We start from the raw sequence: 15,445 nt of genomic DNA on the forward strand, positions 1-15,445 counted from the left end.
TTTCAAAGTGTTTGTATAGTTGACTGCACGCTAGTAGGTTACTTAAGAAAACATACTCAGACATAAACATGCAAAATTCATTATTGAAGTGGAGTTGAATAATGAATTTTGAAAGTTAATAAAATTTTGAATTTCATTGTTTTCTAAGCTTTGTTGTTGTTGTTGTTTTTTTTTTTTTTTTTTTTAATCTAAATCACTTTACATCGGTAAGAAAATGTTGGAAACTTGATAAACAATTAACAGCCGCTCCCAAGTTGGATCAATCAAGAACTAGGATGTTTCCTCCTCGTCCACGACCACAAGTGTATATATATATATATCCCTTTCACGTCAGTCCTATATGTCGCAGTAATGGCGAAAATTGTTGATGTTAGGAGTTTTGTTAGAAAGAGCAGGGTGGTGAAATTGGATTTGGAAAGAGCTGAGAAAAATATGTCGTGATAAACGATCCCAAACAAAAGCATTGTTTGCTTTTGCTCTTTTTCCAAAATTTCCTTCTATCCTTCCCCATTCTCTTATGATACAAACAAAAAAATGAATCAAGGTAGAAAAATATTCATGTCTTTGTCCAAATACTTGAAATTACCTTATCTGCAAACGCTGGAATGCTGATGGATTGGGGGGGCAAACAGGGATAATTGAAAATCTTAAGAATATCCGGTGGCTTTTCTCTGCAAGTTTTTAAATTGATAAAAACAAAGACATGATAGCAGGAAATTCATCTTCTCTACAACCAAAACACAGATGCCGATGATAGCAGTCCTTTCCAAGCCCTTGTCCGTTCAAGAATGCCTTTGGTTTGGGGCTAGCCCACCCTGCACACTTAACATAGGCAACACACTTCAAGAACTGCTTCTGGAGATCCTATTGTTGCCACTTCATTATAGTTTACCGGAAAGTAGACTAAAGTGCTGGCATTAGTGCCGCCAATCACCCATAGTGTCTTGGCTTCTTCCAAGCAGTGACGATCAACAAAATAATCTGTCTGCCAAAAAGAAGGGTATGGGGTGGCTCAGTGCAGCACAATCTGGAAGGTATTTTGTTTGCATCCTCTAGCTATAAGTTCCAATTAAGAAACGTATGTCCAAAATTCATTGCTTTGGGCATACCTTCCACAAAATTCATTGCTTTGGGCATATCATCAAATAAAGGCTAGAGCAGGGTCTTAACTCCCTCGTTAAGACCGAATCCATTATTTGAGTATGAATTTGTGTTGAACGAGCGGGAGGTCTATTACAAGAACAAACTCCTAAACACTTCAATTCTTACAAGATTTGTGTTGAACCCATCAGGCATTGCGGGACGATCAGACACAGAGTTGGGAGCGTTTCTCCACAGCCCAGTTAGATCAATGTGAAATTTATGCCTTCTGTGGTTCATATGCCACCTGCAATCCCAGCAACTCCACTGTATGTGCATGCTTGAAGGGATTTGTATCCAAATCTCGAAAAAGATTGGAATTCTGTAGATTGGTCTGATGGGTGTGTTCGGAGGACTCCATTGGAATGCAATGGAGCACAAGCTCCTTCTCAGCCAGTGATACACCAGAACAAAAAACAGAGCTTTTGCTTGGATTAGCCTTCAAACCCGACAACCCATCAAATTCAGCCAAAACAGCTTTGATAGCTAGAGCAGATTACAATGTAGGAGCCGAGAATATTAAAAGATCATCAGCAAAACATAGGTGAGAAAGAAGCAACTTTCCCAATTGAAGTTCCCACAATAATTACCCACATTATTGTAAATGTTAATATCATATATTTATAGAGGAAAATCTATTTAATAGCTCCAAGAAAATAAGAACTTGTCAAGTAAGACATCATTTGTCGAACTTGAGTTCAAGATAATGTGTCACAATACGTCAGTAAGTGTATCAAATAGCTGGCTCTGAAAAAAAGAAAAAAAAGAAAAAAAAAAGAAAGAAAGAAAGTATATCAAATAGCAAGTTTTCGTGAGATCACTTCTTGCGATGTAAAATGCTTCTAGAAATGAAAATGAAATGGCTTGCTTACTTTGACTTGATTTTTCAACCTTGTGAAAGTCTCGGAGAGCCACTGGAGGGAAGCTTCCAAAGTCAACACCAACCCATAAATAATAATATAATATACAAAATACCAACAATCCATTCAAAACAGAGAATGAAACTAAAACATAAGAGACAAAGCAGAAGGTGAAAGATGTGGAAATGGATTGGCTTGCTTCGCCTTGGTTTTTCAACCTTGTGGAAGTGTCAGAGATCCCAACGGTTGACGCAGCAGCCATTGAAACGAATGTTCTTACCTTGCCTTGGTTTTCCAATCTTGGGCACCATGAACGACTTTTGATGGCTTTCAAGTCACATTACAGCCCATAAACTCTTCCTGATATCAAATTTGTAGAAAACAAAAAAAACACAGAGAGGAAGGGTGGGTAGACTCCGAAGAAATAAAATGGGCTCTGTTGCTGCTTAAATCTCAACTTCTATGGATATACAACTTTCAGTGAATGAGAAAAGAACCATTTGAAAATCAATGGGAGCAATTACCCATCTTTTCGTCTACTCTGTCTTCTTCTCTCTGATTAGAATCTCCATTACACAAGACAGTACTGTTACTCCAACTCAATCTCTAGAGACGGTGACACCTTAGTTTCAGCTAGCGGATCATTTCAATTGGGATTCTTCAGCCCAGGTAATTCCAATAGTCGATACGTGGGAATTTGGTACACAGTATCTTCGGAGAAAGCTGTATGGGTAGCCAACAGAGACGCTCCGCTTGGCGATCACTCGGGAGTTTTAAAGGTCACTGATGATGGAGTTCTTGTGCTTCTTAATAGCACCAATGGTACTGTTTGGTCATCTAATACATCAACAACCCCACAAAATCCAGTTGCACAGCTCTTGGACACTGGAAATCTTGTTGTCAAAAATGGGAATAATGATGATCCAGAGAAGTTTTTGTGGCAGAGTTTTGATTATCCTTGTGACACACTCCTACCGGAAATGAAGCTTGGATGGAACTTAGTAACTGGTCTAGAGAGGTTTTTATCATCTTGGAAGAGCACGGACGATCCTGCTCAAGGTGAGTATTCTGTACGGATAGATCTTCGTGGGTATCCACAGTGGGTTAATATGGAGGGAGCTAAAATAAGGGCTAGACCAGGGTCATGGAATGGCCTTCGTTTTACGGCTGGTAGGTTAAGACCGAATCCAGTATATGAGTATGAATTCGTATTGAATGAGAAGGAGGTCTATTACATGTCCAAACTCCTTAACACTTCTGTTTTCACAATATTTGTGATATACCCAACAGGCCTTGGGCAAGGATCCCAGTGGGTGGATCGAACACAGAGTTGGGAGCATCTCTTTACATCCCAGGCAGATCAGTGTGAAAATTATGCGTTATGCGGTGGATATGCTACCTGCAACATCAGTAACTCTCCTGTATGTGCATGCTTGGAAGGATTCTTACCCAAGTCTCCGAAAGATTGGGATTCAGCAGATTGGTCTGATGGGTGTGTTCGAAGGACTCCATTGGAATGCAATGACAGAGATGGATTCCTGAAGCATACGGGGGCGAAATTGCCGGACACATCTTCTTCCTGGTATAACAAGAGCATGACCCTCCAGGAATGTGAAGGAATGTGTTTGAAAAACTGCTCCTGTACAGCATATGCTAGTTTAGATGTCAGGAATGGAGGAAGCGGCTGCCTGCTTTGGTTTGATATTCTTATTGATACAAGAGAACTCGGTGAGAGTGGGCAAGACCTCTATTTAAGGATGGCCATTTCAGAACTGGGTACGATTTCACTTCTATTTTCTCTTTGGATTTTCCTTTTTTTTTTTTCTAAATTTTTTTTTGGTTCTTATATTTTAACGAATGGTGCAGATGGAAGATTTTATATATGTACTAGCATTTCATCTTCTTTAAACAGTTGCAAGCATATGAGCTATAAAACATTTGAGCATGCATATTTGCCTACTGCTGAGAAGCTTTTTCATTTGGAAGTTCCACCATTTAGATGACATTTTCTATGGGAAATCACATGATACAAACAACGGGCCTGCAATAGAAAATTAGCGGATTCCCACCATTTAGATGACATTTTCTGCTTGGCTGCACAGTAATCATCAGCATGATACTAAATCAAAACTAATACTGATAAACAGAGACATTGTCTTGCATGTTTATTCAAGCTTATTATATGTTTCTTCGGACTTTGTCCTGCATGTTTTCTGAGGTTAAGGGGGATAACCAACACTGATAGACATTAGATAATATATTTCAAAGCTTGCTTAATAAGCTGATCGTACAACCCCAAGCTAGACAATTTGTAATGCTAGGGAAACTAGGAATTGGTGTCTGTGGTGGTGTTGAGCTCAACTGCTTTATCCACCTCATCTCTTACTCTCACCCATTTCCCCAGTCCAGACTATGGACAAAATAAAGTCTCTTTCTTTTCTTCAGTTATCCTAGGCCGAAATGCATATATAATTTGACGAGTTATTCTCAAAGTCACCTGACTCTTTTTGATCTTTCAGGTCATGTTGAGAAAAAGAGGCAATCCAACACGAGGAAACTAGTAGGAATTATAGTTGGCTCAACATTACTAATTGTGGGAATGATAATAGCTGGCTCAACATTCATATGGAAGAAGAAACTCAAAAATCAAGGTAAATTTGTAACAATCGGACACTGATAATGATTGATTCATGATAGTCAATTTAGCTAAGAAATTTAAGTAAGTAGGTCTTTCATGGAGAATAGATTGGAGGGTAATTTGCTTTTTTAAAAGATTTGTCAAAGATTTTTCATGCTCATGCATCTCTTGTTATTTCAGGAATGACCAAAGGAAGTTATAGAAAGGATTGTGACAATGAATCCGGGAAGGAAGATATGGAGTTAGCGATATTATTTGATTTGGCAGTCATAGCTAATGCAACTGATAATTTTTCAAGCAACAACAAGTTGGGAGATGGTGGCTTTGGACCTGTGTACAAGGTAAATAATAATATAACTAGTTCAATTATATTTTATTATTTTCAAAGATATACCGACAATTTTATTTTTCAGGGTACATTGCCTGAAGGAAAAGATATAGCTGTGAAGAGGCTTTCAATAAATTCTAGACAAGGATTGAAAGAGTTAAAAAATGAAGTTATTTTGATTGCCAAACTTCAACATCGCAATCTTGTAAAGCTTCTTGGTTGTTGCATTCAAGAAAATGAAAACATGTTAATCTATGAATACATGCCCAACAAAAGCTTGGACTCCTTTATTTTTGGTTTGTACCTTGACCTTTACTTGATTTAGCGGATTCGTGTTTACTCTTATCCTCTTTCATCAATAAAATTGTTTGTTCTGAATTTAGCAAGGTATGCACTAACATACATGTGAAATTGGACAGATCAAGCAAAGAGTAAATTACTAGATTGGCATAAGCGCCTAAACATTATTCGTGGCGTTGCTAAAGGGCTTCTCTATCTTCATGAAGACTCTAGACTAAGAATTATTCATAGGGATCTCAAAGCTAGCAATATTCTTTTGGATAACAATATGAATCCAAAAATTTCGGACTTTGGTGTGGCTAGATCATTTGGAGGAGATCAAATTGATTCCGAGACCACTAAGATTATTGGAACATAGTAAGTATGCTTTAACTTTTTTTTATAAGTTAAGTTTATTTGTTTTTAAATTTCTTTTCTTTGCAATGATATTTTACAGTGGCTATATGTCTCCTGAGTATGCGGTGCATGGACAGTACTCAGTAAAATCTGATGTATTTAGCTTTGGAGTCTTAGTATTAGAGATACTGAGTGGTAAAAAGAATAGAGGATTTTGTCATCCAGACCACCACCTTAATCTTCTTGGACATGTAAGCATAAGGAGTGGCAACTCCTACTAATTAATTTACTTTTTTGAAGGAAACCTCTTATTAACATTGCAATTACTAACAGTATAGAGGGTCACATGGTGCCTCTGTTATTATGATGCTTTGTTAATGGTCATGGGCCAATTTGAAGGCAGTCTGACCAACAAAAATTTTATTTTCAGGCATGGAAACTATGGATTGAAGACAGGCTAGTAGAACTGATGGATGAATTGGTAGGTGACTTGTTCTCTATATCTAATGTATTACGACACATTCATGTGGGTCTGTTATGTGTGCAACAAAGACCAGAAGATAGACCAAACATGTCGTCTGTGGTTCAAATGTTGAGCAGTGAAAATTTATTGCCAAAGCCGAAACAACCGGGTTTCTTTGGCGATTCACATGAAGCAAATTCTTCATCTAGCAAGCATGAAACTTATTCAACAAACGAAATCACCACTACAGTGTTTGAAGGACGGTAAATAACGTTACTTGAGAGCAAAAGTGGATTTTTTTTTTGTTCTTTTAAATTTTTTTGAATCAATGTAATCTTGATTTCAACACACCCAGCTGGGCAAAAGGGGCCTAGAAGGTGCTATTCTTTAGGACAAAAGGGTCAAAAAGAGAAAAAAAGGTAAATATCTTTGGCGTAGAGCAACACTTCTTCTACTGTATTCATGTTGTTTGTTCATCTAGTGGATAATGTTTACACACAGGAGTTAGGATTATATCATGCATTTGAAAATGTATGTTTTTCTTTGAATATTTTCATAATCAATATCCGAAACAAAAGCATTGTTTGCTTTTGCTCCTTTTCCAAAATTTCCTTCTATCCTTCCCCATTCTCTTATGATACAAACAAAAAAATGAATCAAGGTAGAAAAATGTCTTTGGCCAAATACTTGAAATTACCTTCTCTGCAAACGCTGGCATGCTGATGGTTAGGGGCAAACAGGGATCATTGAAAATCTTAAGAATATACAGCGGCTTCTCTCTGCAAGTTTTTAAATTAATAAAAACAAAGATTAATTACATTACTGCAAAGAATTTTAACCAAAATGAAGATCATGAATGAAACCAGAATTTGAGTTTTTTCACAATGAAGGTTGCTCGGCCTTAGAAGGAAATTCATTCTTCTCTACAACCGAAACACAAAAGCTGATGATTGCAGTCCTTTCCTAGCCATAGATTAAGGTTAACCCAGACAATGAAACTAAAGCTACATATGGGAGAAAAACATGCAAACAAAAATGCATATATAGTTTTATGAATCCATATACATTGGAGTTTGTATGAATGACAGTGTATAACATCATAATTTAATCGAAGACTTTGTGGTAAAACAAAGCATAAAGAGCCCTAAAAACCTTTCTAGCATTAAATGATATTAACTCATGCTCCATTTCCATACCAGCAAGATCAGCATTGACATGAAACAATGCGCAGAAACAAAACCATATACCAGTAGTCCGAAGTGCTGGCAACATAAGCGGCCATCTTCACCCCCTGTCCATCCAAAAATGCCTCTGGTTCGGGGCTAGCCCACCCTGCATAGTTGATATAGGCAACACACTTCTGACAATGTGGCGACCCACATCGCTTGGGTATGGAGATGGATATGCGCTTATATATGTATACTTACACCCTTTATGACAACAACACGTTTTAAAGCCGTGATAGTCATAATCCCATCAGAATTTTGCAGTTAAGCAAGCTTATGTGAGAGTAGTATCAGGATGGGTGACCTCCTGAGAAATCCGGTTCGAGAGAGCCAAAAGCAGACAATATTATGTATCAATGGGGTGGGGTGTTACAGACGACACCCGTGTGCTTCCCTCAAGAACTGCTTCTGGAGATCCTATTGTTGCCACTCCATTATAGTTTAAAGGAATGTAGCCTCAAGTGCTGGCATTAGTGCCACCAATCACCCATATGTTTCCAATTAAGAAACATATGTCCAAAATTCATTGCTTTGGCCCTTTGGGCATATCATCTAATGAAAGACCCAGAATTCTTCCTGCCAATACATGACTCCAGTGGTTAGCCAAAAAGTTTTAAAACAAGTTATTAAACTTTAGTTGAAGACCACAGTTTCATTGCTTATGCTGTCTAAAGAGTCTTTTAACTTTGCTACAAGTAAAAGCAGGGTTGATACCTGCAGAAGATAAGATTTGGTTAGTAATGTTGCAAACCCACAGTTATGACACATTTGACTGCTTGTCTAAGTGATCTTGCTCTGGGCCTAATCTTAAGGGGGCTCTTAAGCTCTGATTATAACCTGAATATGGTGTGTGATGCACTGGAAAAAGGGAAAGAAATTATGCATTTATGCACACATGAATCATAGTGCTTCTCCTAATTGCCTAAAAGGAGCACTTTCTACCAACATGAAAGACTTACCTTGATCTAATGTCCACCTATCAGAAGCTAATGATCGAGTATCTCGGAAGCTTGCTTCATGTTTTGCACCTTCCAAGTCCCAAACACTATGAGGGGAAGCAATTCAAGTAAGTTATCAGCATTTTACATATGTTGTGGGCCTTGTGGCAGCCGATCATAGTAAAATATGAGTATCAAGTACAAGTCTAAGTATTTAACATGAGACATATTGGAGAGGTGAGACAAGAAATCTGATTCATGGCATAGTGTATAAAAAGAACATGTGCCTTGTTAGTGTGTGAAGGGAGAGAGAGATTGCCAAGTACCCTGCACATAATCTGGTAAAAGTTTGTCATAAAACACCTAATATGCCGGTGGGTTCCCTGTTCCCACACTAAGGATCCTCAACCAGTTTTGAACCCACTGTGATACTCTCAACAAGAGTTTGAAACCACCATGATAGTCTCAACAAGAGTTGTATCAGTTGTGATAATATTCGGTGTATCTTTTAGTTTCAAATGTAGACACAGTTATTTCATTCAAATTCAAATTGTATTTCTCTTTACAGACTATTATCTTGTAATTTTCTTAAAAATGATAAGCATCCCCAAACGTTGAAGTTGGGATTGTTAAACATAAAATTCTTTGTTCGTATATGGTATCAGAGCCTCACAGATTAAAATCCTATCTTTTTCATCATGTCACAAACTTCATCCATCTCCTCTGTTCCTGCCTTTCCCTAGCAGCTCAGCCATTCGAACCAATTCTCCACCGTAAAGTTTGGTCGTGATAACTACATGTTATGGACTACCCAGTTGATTCCCTATTTGGAAGGTCACTCTCGCTTTCCCAGTTGAAGTTCCCCATTAATTACCTTCATTATTGTAATTGTCAATCTCATATATTTATAGAGGAAAATCTATTTAATAGCTCCCAAGAAAATAAGAACTTGTCAACTAAGACACCATCATTTGTCGAACACAAGCTCAAGCAATTCTGTGTCGCAACATGTCAGTAAGTGTATCAAATAGTAAGTTTTCATGATCACTTCTTGCTATGTAAAATGCTTCTTTTTGTGAAATGAAATCAAAATGAAATGGCTTGCTTACTTTGCCTTGTTTTTTCAACCTTGAGAAAGTCTCAGAGAGCCCAACGGTTGGGGGCAGTGCTGAGAGCAGCCATTGGAGCGACTGCGACTGCTAATTAAATCGCGTGGATGCGTGAATCGTGATTCAAACTCTTCAGCCTTCACAGTTCACACCAGTGGGACCAAGTCAAATTCAGTTTTTTGGATCTTGGTCCCCATGAGCAACTTGATAGGGCCCCGTTTGCAGATAAGGGGAGGGGAGAACCATACACTCTTGCTGGGTTCAAGTTGTAGAAAAGGAAATACATTGAAAAAGACAAAGAAAAAAGAAAAAAGAAAAAAAAAAAAAAACAGGGAAGACCTGAGAAGAAGGGTAGACTCCAAAGAAATGATGCGCTCTGTGGCTGCTTAAATCTCAACCTCTATGGATATACAACTTTCTCCGAATAAGAAAATCAATGGAAGCCTTAACCCATCTTTTTGTCTTCTACTCTTTCTTATTCTCCCTCTTAAGAACCTCCAATTCTCTGGACACTATTACTCCAAGTCAGTCAATCACAGACGGTGGCAGTGCTTTAGTTTCAGCTGGCGGACAATTTCAATTGGGATTCTTCAGCCCAGGTAATCCCGATAGTCGCTATGTGGGAATTTGGTACACAGTATCTTCGGACATAGTTGTATGGGTAGCCAATAGAGAAGCTCCGCTTAGCGATCACTCGGGAGTTTTAAAGCTTGCTGATGCTGGAGTTCTTGTGCTTCTTAATAGCACCAATGGTACTGTTTGGTCATCTAATACATCAACAACCCCACAAAATCCAGTTGCACAGCTCTTGGACACGGGAAATCTTGTTGTCAAAGATAATAGAAATGATGATGATCCAGAGAAGTTTTTGTGGCAGAGTTTTGATTATCCTTGTGACACACAACTACCGGAAATGAAGCTTGGATGGAACTTGGTAACTGGTCTAGATAGGTTTATTTCATCTTGGAAGAGCACGGAAGATCCTGCTCAAGGTGAGTATTCAGTACACATAGATCGCCGTGGGCTTCCGCAAAGGGTTAATATGCAGGGAAATTCAACAAAGACTAGAGCAGGGTCATGGAATGGCCTTGGTTTTACGGGTAATCAAGGGTTGAGACCGAATCCAGTATTTGATTATGAATTCGTGTTGAATGAGAAGGAGGTCTATTTCGAGTTCAAACTCTTTAACACTTCTGTTTTACAAGATTTGTGATCAACCCAACAGGGGTTGCGCAACGATTCACATGGGATGATCGGAAACAGATTTGGGAATCTTTCTTTACATCCGAGGCAGATCAGTGCGAAAATTATGGCTTATGCGGTGGAAATGCTACCTGCAACATCAATAAGTCTCCTGTATGTGCATGCTTGGAAGGATTCTTACCCCAGTTTCAAAAAGATTGGGATTCAGCAGATTGGTCTGATGGGTGTGTTCGAAGGACTCCTTTGGAATGCAATGACACAGATGGATTCCTAACGCGCACGGGGTGAAATTGCCTGACACATCTTCTTCCTGGTATAACAAGAGCGTGACCCTCCAGGAATGCAAAGGAATGTGTTTGAAAAACTTCTCCTGCACAGCATATGCAAGTTTAAATATCAGCGAAGGAGGAAGCGGATGCGTGCTTTGGTTTGGTAGCCTAATTGATATAAGAGAATACTCCGAGGGTGGGCAAGACCTCCATGTAAGGATGGCCAAATCCGAACTGGGTACGATTTCACTTCTATTTTTCTCTCTGGATTTTGCTTTATTTTTTCTGCTGTTTTAGGAAAAAATGTATTCGCCATAATTACCTTACTTGAATAAGCTCTATTTGGTATCAAAATGTTTAGAACTTACTGTAAATCAGGAAAATTGGATTTTGCATTCTTCCCTTTATTTTAATGAATGGTGTACATCGAAGGGTTGGTTACAGCAAAATAGAACTTCTACGACATGTATTAAATAGTTGTTGACATTCTTTAAAATGTATAGATTAGCATAATTGTATTTTCTTTTTCTCCAAACATGGATTTATTCAATTTTGGCAACTGCAAATGCTTCAGTTTTAGCATGCTATCGCAAAAGAATTAAGGAAGTAGATACGTGCAAATATTTTATCTTCTTTAAACCAGTGTGATTGGATAAAACATTTGAGCATGAATATTTGCTTACTGCTGAGAGCCTGAGAAGCTTTTTCATTTGGAGTGAAATACAAAGAACGAGATAACATTCTCTATGGGAATTCACAGAATAGAATTAACTGGCCTGCAATAGAAAATTAGCAGATTCCTATAGTTCTCTGCTTGCCTATACTAATCATCAACAAGTGATATTTTTTTTTGTCCCGACAAACAGAGACATTGTCCTGCATGTTTGTTCAGGCTTATTATATGTTTGTTCAGAGTTTGTCCTGCATGTTTTCTGATGTGAATCGGGATATCCAACATTGATAGACACTAGATAATGTATTTCAAAGTTTGCATACAACCACAAGCTAGACAATTTGTAATGCTAGAGAAACTAGGAATTGGTGGCTGTAGTGGTGTTGAGCTCATCTGTTGCCCATTTCCCCAGTCTCTATGGACAGAATAAAGCCTCTTTCTTTTCTTCAGTTATCCTTGGCTGAATGCATGTATAATAGGACAAGTTATTCTCAGTCATCTGACTCTGTTTTGATCTTTCAGCTCTTCTTGAGAAGCAAAGGCACTCCAACAAGAAGAAACTAGTAGGAATTATAGTTGGCTCTGCATTACTAGTTGTGGGAATGATAATAGTTGGACTGGTCTCGTACATATGGAAGAAGAAACTCAAAAACCCAGGCAAGAATTACACTTTCATAATAATAGCTTCATAATACTCAATTTATAGCTAAGAAATTTAAATAAGTAGGTCTATCATGCAGAACAGAGTGTTAATTTACTTTTTAAAAAGAATGGTCAAATATTTTTCATGCCCATGCATCTCTTATTATTTCAGGATTGGTATTAGGAATTCAAAGGAAGGATTATGACAATGAAGGTGGGAAGGAAGATATGGAGTTAGGGATATTATTTGATCTGGCGGTCATAATTAATGCGACAAATAATTTTTCAAACAATAACAAGCTAGGAGAAGGTGGCTTTGGACCTGTGTACAAGGTAAATAATAACATAACTAGTTGAGTTATATTTTATTCAATTCCAAAATATACCGACAATTTGATTTTCAGGGTACATTGCCGGAAGGGAAAGATATAGCTGTGAAGAGACTTTCAAATAATTCTGGACAAGGATTGAATGAGTTAAAAAATGAAGTTATATTGATTGCCAAACTTCAACATCGTAATCTTGTAAAGGTTCTTGGTTGTTGCATTCAAGAAAATGAAAACATGCTAATCTATGAATACATGCCCAACAAAAGCTTGGACTCCTTTATTTTTGGTTTGTACCTTGACCTTTACTTGATTTAGCGGATTCGTGTTTACTCTTATCCTCTTTCATCAATAAAATTGTTTGTTGAAAATTTAGCAAGGTATGTACTAACATACATGTGAAATTGGACAGATCAAGCAAATAGTAAATTACTAGATTGGCATAAGCGCCTAAACATTATTCGTGGCATTGCTAAAGGGCTTCTCTATCTTCATGAAGACTCTAGACTAAGAATTATCCATAGGGATCTCAAAGCTAGTAATATTCTTTTGGATAACAATATGAATCCAAAAATTTCGGACTTTGGTGTGGCTAGATCATTTGGAGGAGATCAAATTGATTCCGAGACCACTAAGATTATTGGAACACAGTAAGTATGCTTTAACTTTTTTTTATAAGTTAAGTTTATTTGTTTTTTAATTTCTTTTCTTTGCAGTGGTTATATGTCTCCCGAGTATACGATGCATGGACAATACTCAATAAAATCAGATGTATTTAGCTTTGGAGTTTTAGTATTAGAGATAGTGAGTGGAAAGAAGAATAGAGGATTTTGTCACCCAGATCACCACCATAATCTTCTTGGACATGTAAGCATAAATAGTGGCAATTCCTACTACATTACTTTTTGGAAAGCAACCTCTTATTAACAATGCAGTTCTAAATAGTAAAGAGGGTTACATGAAGTCTTGTTATTTTGATGCTTTATTAATGGTCATGGGCCAAGTTGAAGGCAGTCCTACCAACAAAAAGTTGACTTTCATTTCTTTCAGGCATGGAAACTATGGATTGAAGACAAACCAATGAAACTAGTGGATGAATTGGTAGGTGAGTTGTGCAATATATCTGATGTATTACGACAAATTCATGTGGGTCTGTTATGTGTTCAACAAAGACCGGAAGATAGACCAAACATGTCATTAGTGGTTCAAATGCTTAGCAGTGAAAGTTTATTGCCTAAGCCAAAACAGCCAGGTTTCTTTACAGATTCTCATGAAGGAGAGTCTTCATCTAGCAAGTATGGAACTCGTTCAACGAATGAAATCACCACTACAACGTTTGAAGCACGATAAATAACGTCACTTGAGAGTGAAAGTGGAGATTTTTTTTTTTTAATTTTTTTTTAATTTTTTTTTATTTTTTTTATGAATGTTTGTATTCTTAATTTCAACATATTTAGCTGCTATTCTTTAGGACAAAAGGGTCAAAAATAGAAAAAGGATTCATGGTGTTTACTCATCTGGTGGATAGTGTTTACACAGAGGAGTTACGACTATATCATGCCTTTGAAAATGTATGTTTATCTATGAATAATTTCAAAATCAATACCTTCTAGAATACATACGTGAGAAAGTGTTGGAAACTTGATAAACGATTAACAGCCACTCCCAAGTTTTTTTTTTTTTTTTTTTTAATAAACTGCTCTCATACAACAACAAAAGAGATTACAACAACAGGGAAAACAAAGAGAACAACAGTAGGGAAACAAAAAGAAAATACATGCTAATACATGCTTAGCAGCATAAACAGGTCTGGACAGATTTCTAGCATCTCAAAGTACTGGAATGGAAAGAGAAAGTAACCTGCAGATGCAGCTGATTAAAGCCGTAGCGCACTTAGAAAGCCACTCCCAATTGGGCCAATCAAGTTGCAAGTTGGACCAATCAAGAACAAGCATGTTTCCTCCACGTCCCTTTAGTCTAAACAAAGACCGGAAGATAGACCAAACATGTCATTAGTGGTTCAAATGCTTAGCAGTGAAAGTTTATTGCCTAAGCCAAAACAGCCAGGTTTCTTTACAAATTCACATGAAGGAGAGTCTTCATCTAGCAAGTATGGAACTTGTTCAACGAATGAAATCACCACTACAATGTTTGAAGCATGATAAATAACGTCACTTGAGAGTGAAAGCGGAGATTTTTTTTTTTTTTAATTATTTTTATGAATGTTTTTATTCTTAATTTTAACATATTTAGCTGCTATTCTTTATGACAGAAGGGTCAAAAATAGAAAAAGGTAAATAGCTATTGCTTAGAGCAAGGCTGCTTCTATAGTATTCATGGTGTTTACTCATATAGTGGATAGTGTTTACACAGAGGAGTTAGGACTATATCATGCCTTTGAAAATGTATGTTTATCTATGAATAATTTCAGAATCAATACCTTCTAGAATACATACGTAAGAAAGTGTTGGAAACTTGATAAATGATTAACAGCCACTCCCAAGGTTTTTTATTTTTATTTTTAATAAACTGCTCTCATACAACAACAAAAGAGATTACAACAACAGGGAAAACAAAGAGAAAAACAGTAGGGAAACAAAAAGAAAATACATGTTTAGCAGCATAAACAGGTCTGGACAGATTTCTAACATCTCAAAATACTGGAATGGAAAGAGAAAGTAACCTCCAGATGCAGCTGATTAAAGCCGTAGCGCACTTTGAAAGCCACTCCCAATTGGGCCAATCAACTTGCAAGTTGGACCAATCAACTTGCAAGTTGGACCATTCTAGAACAAGCATTTTTCCTCCACATCCCTTTAGTCGAAACAAAGACCGGAAGATAGACTAAACATGTCATTAGTGGTTCAAATGCTTAGCAATGAAAGTTTATTGCCTAAGCCAAAACAGCCAGGTTTCTTTACAGATTCACATGAAGGAGAGTCTTCATCTAGCAAGTATGGAACTTGTTCAACAAATGAAATCACCACTACAATG

At 37.3% G+C, this 15,445-nt stretch overlaps 1 pseudogene; it reads left to right on the plus strand.

The window, feature by feature from the left end:
- The first annotated feature begins 2,510 nt into the window (after window positions 1-2,510).
- Window positions 2,511-14,056, plus strand: LOC132174507 (uncharacterized; annotated as a pseudogene).
- The last annotated feature ends 1,389 nt before the right edge of the window (window positions 14,057-15,445 follow it).

The sequence above is a fragment of the Corylus avellana genome, chromosome ca3 (genome assembly GCF_901000735.1).
Source record: "Corylus avellana chromosome ca3, CavTom2PMs-1.0".
Taxonomy (NCBI): Eukaryota; Viridiplantae; Streptophyta; class Magnoliopsida; order Fagales; family Betulaceae; genus Corylus; species Corylus avellana.